The sequence below is a fragment of the Frieseomelitta varia genome, unplaced genomic scaffold, assembly GCF_011392965.1.
Source record: "Frieseomelitta varia isolate USP_RPSP 00005682 unplaced genomic scaffold, Fvar_1.2 scaffold_642, whole genome shotgun sequence".
In the NCBI taxonomy this organism is placed as follows: Eukaryota; Metazoa; Arthropoda; class Insecta; order Hymenoptera; family Apidae; genus Frieseomelitta; species Frieseomelitta varia.
This window is the reverse complement of record NW_025110415.1, coordinates 95,915-105,660: the sequence shown is the minus strand read 5'-3', so window position 1 is coordinate 105,660 and position 9,746 is coordinate 95,915. Positions and strand designations below refer to the sequence as shown.

Genomic DNA, 9,746 nt, shown 5'->3' with positions numbered 1-9,746 from the left:
AGGTTAACCACTTGCGCTGGCAACTGATTGCGGACCATAACGAGTGACCAAACCGTATACAATAATTCGTCGCTTTCTTTTCGAACTCGTCGGTATATCACTGAATAGAAATTATTGAGAAGTAATAAATTTATTATTTGTTTTACTTAAATATACTTAAAACTGAGAAAATATTGCAATTTTGCGACAAAAAATTCTCGACATGCGTGGCACGTCATTCCAGTGCAAGAGGTTAAATCACACTGTATCTTTCTATATATATATACACACACTGCTCACAAAAATTAGGGGATATTTCAAAATGAATATAAAGCGATAAAAAAGAAGCGTTTGATTTTTTTTTTATTAAACAAGAACAACTTTCTTTGACCTGTCTGATGTTCATAGATAGATACAGATACTCGCAAGTACGTGGAATGGGACGAGATACGCGGACCGATACGTATCAGCCGCGTATCTACATACGTGATCGTCGAGCAAAAAGTAAGAAAGTCTTGCAAAAGTTCTACGGACTCGAAACGCGTCGCGTCGAGTCGCTTCGGAACAGAGTTACGTACGAGCGTAATCGAGTCCACGTGACGCGAACGAATCGAAAAAAACTTATCGAGGATCGAGGTTCGACTCCGTAACCGCAACCCACATTGGAATTTTTCCAACGAGAATGAGCGCAAGGGGGGAGGGGAGAAGCGAAACATTGTTGAATTGGAAATATCGAGAGCGGTGATTCGGTATTGCGAGAACGTTAACCGGAGAGGAAAGAACGAGAGGAATGGAAAGGAAAGGAAAGAAAAAGGGCACGGGAATGGAATCGGATGGGAATGAAACGATGCGACGCGAAAAGAAAGAATGGCAGACGGTTTGAGAGAGGGCAGGGTGTGAGTCTGGTCGCGACACGATCCGAGTAAGTACATAGTATGTAGCTGGAATCGCGCAGTCACGCTGGCGCCAGTCGTATCGGTAACTCTATATCGATTCAAAGGCACGGTTGTCGACTCTCTCGCCGAGGGGATATACGGCCGCGCGGCCGCCCAGTTAGCCGAGCACCGATGTGTATTTATACGACGCTGCCGTGGTACATCTGTTTCTATCCGGGCACGTGTCGACCACGAAATTAGAATAGTCGGGGGGTAAAGGAAATACCGGAAAAGCAGACGAAACCAGTAAAATCCGACCTGGTGAAAACTTGCCGATCCCATCGTTCACAGATGCTGTACTGTACCGATATCTCGCGAATCAAATCTACCGATTTCTCTCATTTTGTACGAAATATACCTATGCATGTGTGTGTGAATATATATATATATGTACGTATGCTATATCCGCATTTTTTCCAGCGTAACTTTGACAATAGATTCTATGAATGAAAATAAGAAAAAAATATCATATAAAGACATGTGCATCAAAAATTTGTCATTCACACTAAAACCACCAAAATGGAACGAAATGACCAATTTATAATTTCTGTTCAAAATTTTGTAGATACGAGACAGTGCATTTTTAGAGATTTAAACTAGACTTCTTTTATAAACATTTTTTATAAAATATTGCATATACAGTTCCCTAACGAAATTTCGAAATGTTTGAATGTACGTGACTTTCTTTCTTTCTTATTTTCACTCATAGAATCTACCGGGACAAAGTTATGATAAACTGATTGTGAGAAAAAAAACTCGGGGACACCGTGTATATAGCCAATCGACCGACCGTTTAAGTCGGATAATCATCGGTCCCATGGTCAGTTGCTTTCCACAATATTCCTTTCTACGTGCGATCGCATATTTTCGTCGTGTCCTCGCGTGCTCGTGTTTGAGTATACACGTTTGACCTCGCGCAGAACCCCGAACAAGCGTAGCGGGTGCACGCGATCCACCGTATTAAGCGAAAGCCTCGACTTTCCCACGTATCCGAGATAATGCGTGGTGAACCGTGCCGCTGGTTCCGAACTAGAAGCGGGAATGCTTCCGCGAAAGCAACGACTCTCGTGAGTCGCGGCGAATTCCTTCGACAACTCTTGAAGACTCGCGTAATCGTTACACGCGTGTACACGTGCATGTGCATGCATCAGTGGCATCCATAATTAATGTCGTTTCTTGCTGTCTAATTGCCATATAACTGCAATAATTTAAAGAAAAATAAAATTTTTCACAGTCTCAGAAAACGATATTACTTATGGGTACCCTTGTTATCTCCTCTCCGGAGCAAGGAGAAAAAGAAGATTGCCATTACAGGGTGGGTCGCCATATATTGCCATCTAGATTTACGTCATTTTATTATTACGCGTAGCGAAAAATGTTTCAGACGAAGTTGAATGGTTTCGAGAGAGTCACATTTTGATGATACTAGTTTTCTTGTAGGTGGACGCTGTAGAGGACACATGAATGTCATTAACGTTTTCTTAAATGAAATCATGTATTTTTTATTGCATCAGTTCATGCACCTTGATATTCTTTACAAAAAAGTATTAACCTATTTGTGTTGAAAAATCATTAGTTTAGGAGATATTTTAATTTTAATTTTGTAAAATCTATGCGTGAAAGACAAAGACAGTATAAATATAAGAATACTAAATCTTTCTTTTTCCTAAAACTATCTTCCTAAAAATATCTCCTAAACTAATGATTTTTTAACATAAATAGGTTAATACTTTTTTTGTAAAGAATATTATGGTGCATCAACTGATTCAATAAAAAATATATAATTCCACTTAAAAAAACGTTAATGACCTTCATATGTCCTCTACACCTACACCTACAAGAAAACTAGTATCATCAAAATGCCCCAAACCTAACCCAAAACCATCCAACGTCATCTGAAACATTTTTCGCTACGCGTAATGATAATGACATAAATCTAGATTGCAATATGTAGTGACCCACCCTGTATATGTACATATACACATATACATATGTATATATATATATATATATATATATATATATATATATATGTATGTATATACATATACATATATACACTGCGTATTACAGTACGTGCGTACTTGGCGAATATCGCGAACAGCTCGAGACCGTCGCGCCGGCCGATTACGTGAATGCGACAGCTTTTAAACGAGCATTCGGTGCCAGATGTCGCGCCTCGTGATCTTTATAGCGCGGCACCGGCTCTTTGTTCGACCATGAGTGGACACATGACACACGGTCCCGTTCCTATCTCTCTCTGTTTTCTCTGTGCGTGTATGTTCGTCCTCTTGCTCGTGCACGCTCTGGCAAGTGCGTACGGACGCAAAAGACCGTCTCGATTTCGCATTCGAGAGATTGTATCGCGTTTCATAGTTGCAGCCGATGATAGGGGCAATTTTTCATGCACACGCTCATTTTCCAGTTTCGACAGCCACATGTATGTATGCATGTATGGCTCTGCCAGATAGACGGCTTTGAGAAATGCACGGGGATCGATTGGCTGCCAGTGGCCACGTCGACGTTGACGTCCAACAAAAGCCCGGACAGTTAGAGTATTCAACTATTTTAGTGTCACAGGTTATTTAAAAAACTGTGCTGGATAGTGCCGTGTGGCGCGATAGCGCTTCCTTCAAGCAACCGTGTAGAAGTATCTGTAAATAAAAGTAGATAAAGTAAAAATAAAAGCGTATTTATGCTTTACGTGATTTAGATTTAACCCACTCGAGATGGATTACACACCGTGCGTAATGATCTTGAACTTGAGTTATTAGTTATTGGTGAAGAAGTAGCCGTGAAGATAAGATCGTTCTGAGATAAACTAAAGTAGAAAAAGTAGAAAAGATTAAAATTTACTTGTGTAGGTAACCTCCGGATTTGGGAGAATGTTTCAAGGATTACTACAAACAAACAAAAAAAAATAAATGTCGTTGGAGGAAAATTTTCCAACAGATTTATTGCCTATGTAATGTTTCTTTAAAACTTATTTATGGATTATCTTTTATTACTGAACTTAAACGAATGATCTCATGTTTCTTTATTATATTAGAAATAAACGTTCTTCCACTTTAATTATATCTTTTCTTTTTATTATGCATCACACACATGGTGTGCGAACGGCTCCTCGTAACAAGAATATTCTGAAGAGCCAATTACACGCACGGTGTGCTATCACGTTATTTATGCAAAGAGTGTTTCTCACCTTCCAAACATTTCTTCTGTTTAAACCATTTGACATGAGAAACAAAAATTTCCCGCTCCTGGGGATCGTCTTTGAAACCATTCTTCGTCTCGAACGGGTTAATTGAAAAAAAAGTAATTGGAAGAAGAAGCGTCGATACGCTATAATCGAAACCGAGCGCATTGTAAACTGTACATCGCTGTGGCTCTCTTCGACAGGAAATCTGAACGGCGCGATCGCACTAAAACGGTTAAATATCGATGGAGGACGATCGGCTCATTCTAGGAAACAGAGAGTATCGGTTACAAGGTGAACAATGGCTCCGTCGGCGTCCGTATTTAGGCTATCCATGTCACAGTATTCAATTCCTTTACCACCTGGGTCATCGAACCGTTGTTCGGTTATATCCTTCGAGCATTATTACCTCAAGCGGTCCGACGACACCTGAGTAGATACCTCCGAGACGACTGGAGCCACGTCTCTCCCCGAAACCCTGAAGCTGAGGCGGCTTTTTTCTCGGTCGATCGACGATCCTCCGCAACGCTGCTAGTTGCAATCGGCGACAAAATGAACGTCGAGACGCATTGCAAGCGTATTACTTTTGTAATCGATCTGGAAAAGACAGAAGCTGTTAGGAATCAGTCAGATATATGTGTTATAATACAAAAGATAATAGTGTTACAATATATCGGAAAGAATATGCAGAGTGAATAGAAAAAAAAGGGGTTACTCGTAGGATAGATAGTACTCATGAAAAAAAGTCCTAATAAACATGGGTTGAAAAAAATCAATAGTTTCTTTTTTTCTATTCACTCTGTAAGGGCCCACAGTCAATTAGTTTCACCGAGTGAAAAGTCTCGTCTTATTTGAATAAGAGTTCTCTAAAATTGTATAGTATAATTTGTTAATTGTACCCTCGTCACGTGACAATGGACACAAAAGAAGGTAAGAAGGAAGGACAACAGACTCGTCGCAAGATTTCGATCGGCCGATGGCTCCTCTCTCGGCAGACGAGAGATCTTTTTTTACAGTCTCGCATAAATCAGACTCATGCTTCGCCGAGAAACTCGTTACGCTCGTTCACGCTCTCGCACCACCCGCGCGCTTGCCATTCGTAAATTTTCCTCAACAATGCCGTCTTGATGCGGCTCAGGCTTGTAAAGGGTCGGCGCTTGCCGAGCTTTGTAACCGATACCCTAAACCTATCCGAATTTTCTTCTGCACCTGTTCCCTTTCTTCCGTCCGGTATTCCGAGGTTGGGCATCGATTTCCAAACCTTCAGTGGCCGTTACTCAGCATCGAGACCTGAACCTGTAAGTCGAGTCGAGATCATTCGAGAAGAGGCAGCGCTCGAACGAATCCGAAATCGGGAATCTTGGTTACGTTATCGGTTGTCCGCGACGCGAATGGTCGATGCAGGATCCAGCGAGAAGAGAAGAGGGGCAGATCGAAGCAGAGACGAAAACGAAGGAAATTCGAAGCGCACAGGGTGGAGAGAATCGATCGAGATTGGCCGGGTGTGGATCCGATGGACCGTGCGTGGAATGCAAAAGGACGAACGTGATGTGCGAGTAAGTACAACGTGGTAGGGGACAGAGAGAAGGAAACGGTGATGAGCCAGGGTGAAGCGACGAGGGATGTGCGAAGGGGGAGAGTAGAGAAATAAAGGCAATGAATGATGCCACGCGGCAGGTGCATCGTGGAACGTTTAACGAGTGGTTCGCTCCCAGACTCCGTGCACCTGTAACGCTTGGACCGGGCCGATCGACGAGAAGGCAACGAGACTCGCCTTCCTGTCTCCTCGTTCGATTCACGTACGTGTCTCAGTCCTCGTTCTCACGGTTTTTTCACGCGTGAACCTCCAACGAACGACTCGATTTGTTCCTCGAACGTTCGCCAGAATATATGCCTGCAAATCGAGGGAAATTGAAAAAGTTGACTTGCTGCGTCGACTCGATTGTGACACGTAGACTTTAAACACCCTGATCAGTTCCCTACCCTAAGAACAAACATGTACAAATACTTGCATGCTCTCTGATAAAAGTAGTCGGGAATCTGGAACCGAACCCAATTGTCTCGCTCAGCCACCTTGTTAACTCTCATGGTTATGTAACGTAAAATCGACAAATATCGACCTAAAAATACATATTAACAATGAATACAGTAGTTTCAATTTTATTACAACGAATACGTTTTGTAACTTTGAAGTGACAATGGCTTACACTGTTGTCAGTACTTGTGTGTACAAAAGCATGAATATGAAATTCCATAAAATGGCTTATGCTTGGTGTTAAACATAGACATACGTTGCATATAAAATATTTTATTTTTGGATTTACCACTAAATTCATCGTCGCTGTCAATAATATTTATATCGTCGTCGGGTAAATACTATTGGATGATCTTCGCCCGAGTCACAATCTAGCAAAGAATCTTCGGATTACCGCTAATGCTTCTTATTCTTAATGCTCTTTTCTTTTTATATGATTCTGTATTTCTGTCTTAGGCCTCTGATATATAAAACCAAAGAAAACACAAGCGTTATTGCAAATACATTTGGAAAAAGTCACAAAGCTATCCATCATATGAAAATAGTAAAAGAATGATTGTTCAAGTGCAAACAAATAAGACATTATTATTGATACAAACCAAAAACAATTATGTACTTTTTTTCTTGTTTAACAAACATCTATAGACAGAAGAAAAGAAGAAAAAATAATGACAATTGCACAAGGTGGTTCCTTCAGCTTCTATCTGCAGACAACATTTGCGAAAGCATTTACTTAGGTTAGAGTTGATAATCGTTAACCAAGAATGTCATTGGTTCCTAAGAAGACGTTACGTAACAAAGATGCGTACGCCACCTTGTGGGGAAAGAATTAAATTATTTAATAAAATATCGATATATTAGTACGTGACTTGGCAGTTACACGAGTTCATAGAGGGTTGAGATTCTACGGAGAACTTTCGAGGTTGATATGAAATGTATCATTTACATTACTGTCTGTCACCGTGACGCGATCGTCCACGTCTCCTGGCAGGGTGGGCAGTCGGAAGGAGAGGCGCGCGGTCGCGATATTTCAAGGACCGTAAGTGAGGAAGCTGGAGCCCTCCAGCCTCGAAACGTGAGAAATAAATGATGCCGCATACGCGCGAGATGAAATATGATCGCGGCTATACGCTCGGAGAGAAGTCGCTTAAGAATGCTCTCTTGGGTTCCGTTCCACTCCCCCTTCTCACGCACACATGGACGCAACCATCGGCCGTCGTCCTCTCTCTCTCTCTCTCTCTCTCTCTCCCTCTTTCTTTCTCTCTCTCTCTCTCTCTCTCTCTCTCTCTCTCTCTTTTTTACTACCTTGTATCCTCGCCGGTCATCCCGTTCTCGATCGACCCACCTGTTGAGTTCCGGATGAGGCTCTTCTCTACGTTGCGATCCATCGGCGCCGTCGCGACACATACCTTTTTCGCCCTCGTCATCTCAACGTTGATGCCAACTTTTCCCGGGAAGCTCGAGTCGCGCAACTCTGCTTTCCTCGCCTTTTTTTTTCGTATTTCGTCTCCTTTTGAATTTGAAGTCGTTAGCGTTCGTGCCAATTGATCGAATCATTTCAGTTCTACGAATTATTCAGATATGTTTACGATATAACCTTGGACTTTAAAATTCTTCAATTAACGCGAAAGAGTCCAAAATACAAACACGGTGGATCACAATCGGTACAGCAGTATTGTAGCTAGTATCACAGTTAGTATAGCATGGTATTGCAGAATTTTTACATCGATGAGTTCCCAAAGTGATAAAATCCTGCCTTGTTCGAATGAAAGTTCTGTAAAATTGTGTAGTATAATTTTTTACAATTATACTTCCAACATAACAAGTAAAATTGTCCAGTATAATTTTTTAATTATTATCAATTAGTACTGTTTAGTATTAATTTTATTATTTTTTAATTATTAATTATTATTATCTTCGCAACGTAATCGTCGCTGCGTTATAAGTATAATTTTTTATAATTATACTCACAACATAACAAGTTACGTGACAAGTAAGATTGTACAGTACAATTTCTCAATTATTATCAATTAGTACTGTTTAGTATTAATTTTATTATTTTTTAATTATTAATTATTATTATCCTCGCAACGTAACATCGTCATCGTCGCTGCGTTATAATTTTTTATAATTATACTCGCAACATAACAAGTAAAATTGTACAGTATAATTTTTTAATTATTATCAATTATTGCTATTTAGTATTAATTTTATTATTTTTTAATTATTAATTATTATCCTCGCAACGTAACATCGTCATCGTCGCTGCGTTATAAGTATAATTTTTTATAATTATACTCACAACATAACAAGTTACGTGACAAGTAAAATTGTACAGTACAATTTTTTAATTATTATCAATTAGTACTATTTAGTATTAATTCTATTATTTTTTAATTATTAATTATTATTATCCTCGCAACGTAACATCGTCATCGTCGCTGCGTTATAAGTATAATTTTTTATAATTATACTCGCAACATAACAAGTTACGTGACAAGTAAAATTGTACAGTACAATTTTTTAATTATTATCAATTAGTACTATTTAGTATTAATTCTATTATTTTTTAATTATTAATTATTATTATCCTCGCAACGTAACATCGTCACCGTCGCTGCGTTATAAGTATAATTTTTTATAATTATACTCGCAACATAACAAGTTACGTGACAAGTAAGATTGTACAGTACAATTTCTCAATTATTATCAATTAGTACTATTTAGTATTAATTTTATTATTTTTTAATTATTAATTATTATCATCCTCGCAACGTAACATCGTCATCGTCGCTGCGTTATAAGTATAATTTTTTATAATTATACTCACAACATAACAAGTTGCGTGACAAGTAAGATTGTACAGTACAATTTCTCAATTTTTATCAATTAGTACTGTTTAGTATTAATTTTATTATTATTTAATTATTAATTATTATTACCCTCGCAACGTAGCAACGTTATTATTACCCTAGTTATCGTTGCTGCGTTTTCAAGGAAAATAAGTACAATAGATGCAATGTAAGTGAAATTTATTATAAGCAGCTGTTAAAAAAGTGGAAAGCACCGATTAACGACATCGAGGCGGAAAAGTCGCGAGAAGAGATACGTATCTTGGCCAAAGGCGAAGTCGGAACACGGTGGAGTAGAATCGAGTCGAATCGAGTCGAGAGGAGAGGAGTGGAGTGGAGTGGAGTGGAGTGGAGTGGAGTGGAGTGGAGTGGAGTCATTGCCAAAGAGCGGCAGGTGCGAAGAGCCACGCGATCCTCGCGAAATAATTCGGCCGTCTACCGATGACACGAACGGAGAGGCGCGGTGTTCCTTGCCGCGTCCACGACCACGGCCCGCAGAGCTGGAATCACCGCCACCTGTCCGCACTCCACCCATCTCGACCACCACCCTGCCTAAATATTTCAAGCCTCGACTCGGGGAGAAGAACTCGTTCGAATCGCGAGCAACAGCCGATCGAATTTTACTCGCGTCCTTCCTTCGACGTCTCTGGGCAATTTCATAGCACGCCATATTCCTTTTCCCCTAATCCATTAATCCCTTTTTGCCCCCTAATATATCGTTCCACGTTGTCGTCGGACGATTTGACAAT

The 9,746-nt window shown here is 40.0% G+C and overlaps 2 long non-coding RNA genes across 4 annotated transcripts; both read right to left on the bottom strand.

The window, feature by feature from the left end:
* Nucleotides 1-3,485: 3,485 nt before the first annotated feature.
* LOC122534833 lies at nt 3,486-7,639 on the bottom strand. 2 transcript variants are annotated; one of them, XR_006307998.1, is made up of 4 exons: nt 7,491-7,639; nt 4,117-4,707; nt 3,657-3,735; nt 3,486-3,568 (listed from the first exon to the last, which is right to left on the bottom strand). It is a non-coding gene; the product is annotated as an uncharacterized LOC122534833 (long non-coding RNA). The 2 variants fall into 2 exon arrangements; XR_006307999.1 differs by lacking the exon at nt 3,657-3,735 and having other exon boundaries at nt 3,496-3,568.
* Nucleotides 4,993-6,896, bottom strand: LOC122534834. 2 transcript variants are annotated; one of them, XR_006308001.1, is made up of 4 exons: nt 6,745-6,896; nt 6,435-6,605; nt 5,479-6,230; nt 4,993-5,406 (listed from the first exon to the last, which is right to left on the bottom strand). It is a non-coding gene; the product is annotated as an uncharacterized LOC122534834 (long non-coding RNA). The 2 variants fall into 2 exon arrangements; XR_006308000.1 differs by having other exon boundaries at nt 4,993-6,230.
* Nucleotides 7,640-9,746: the final 2,107 nt, after the last annotated feature.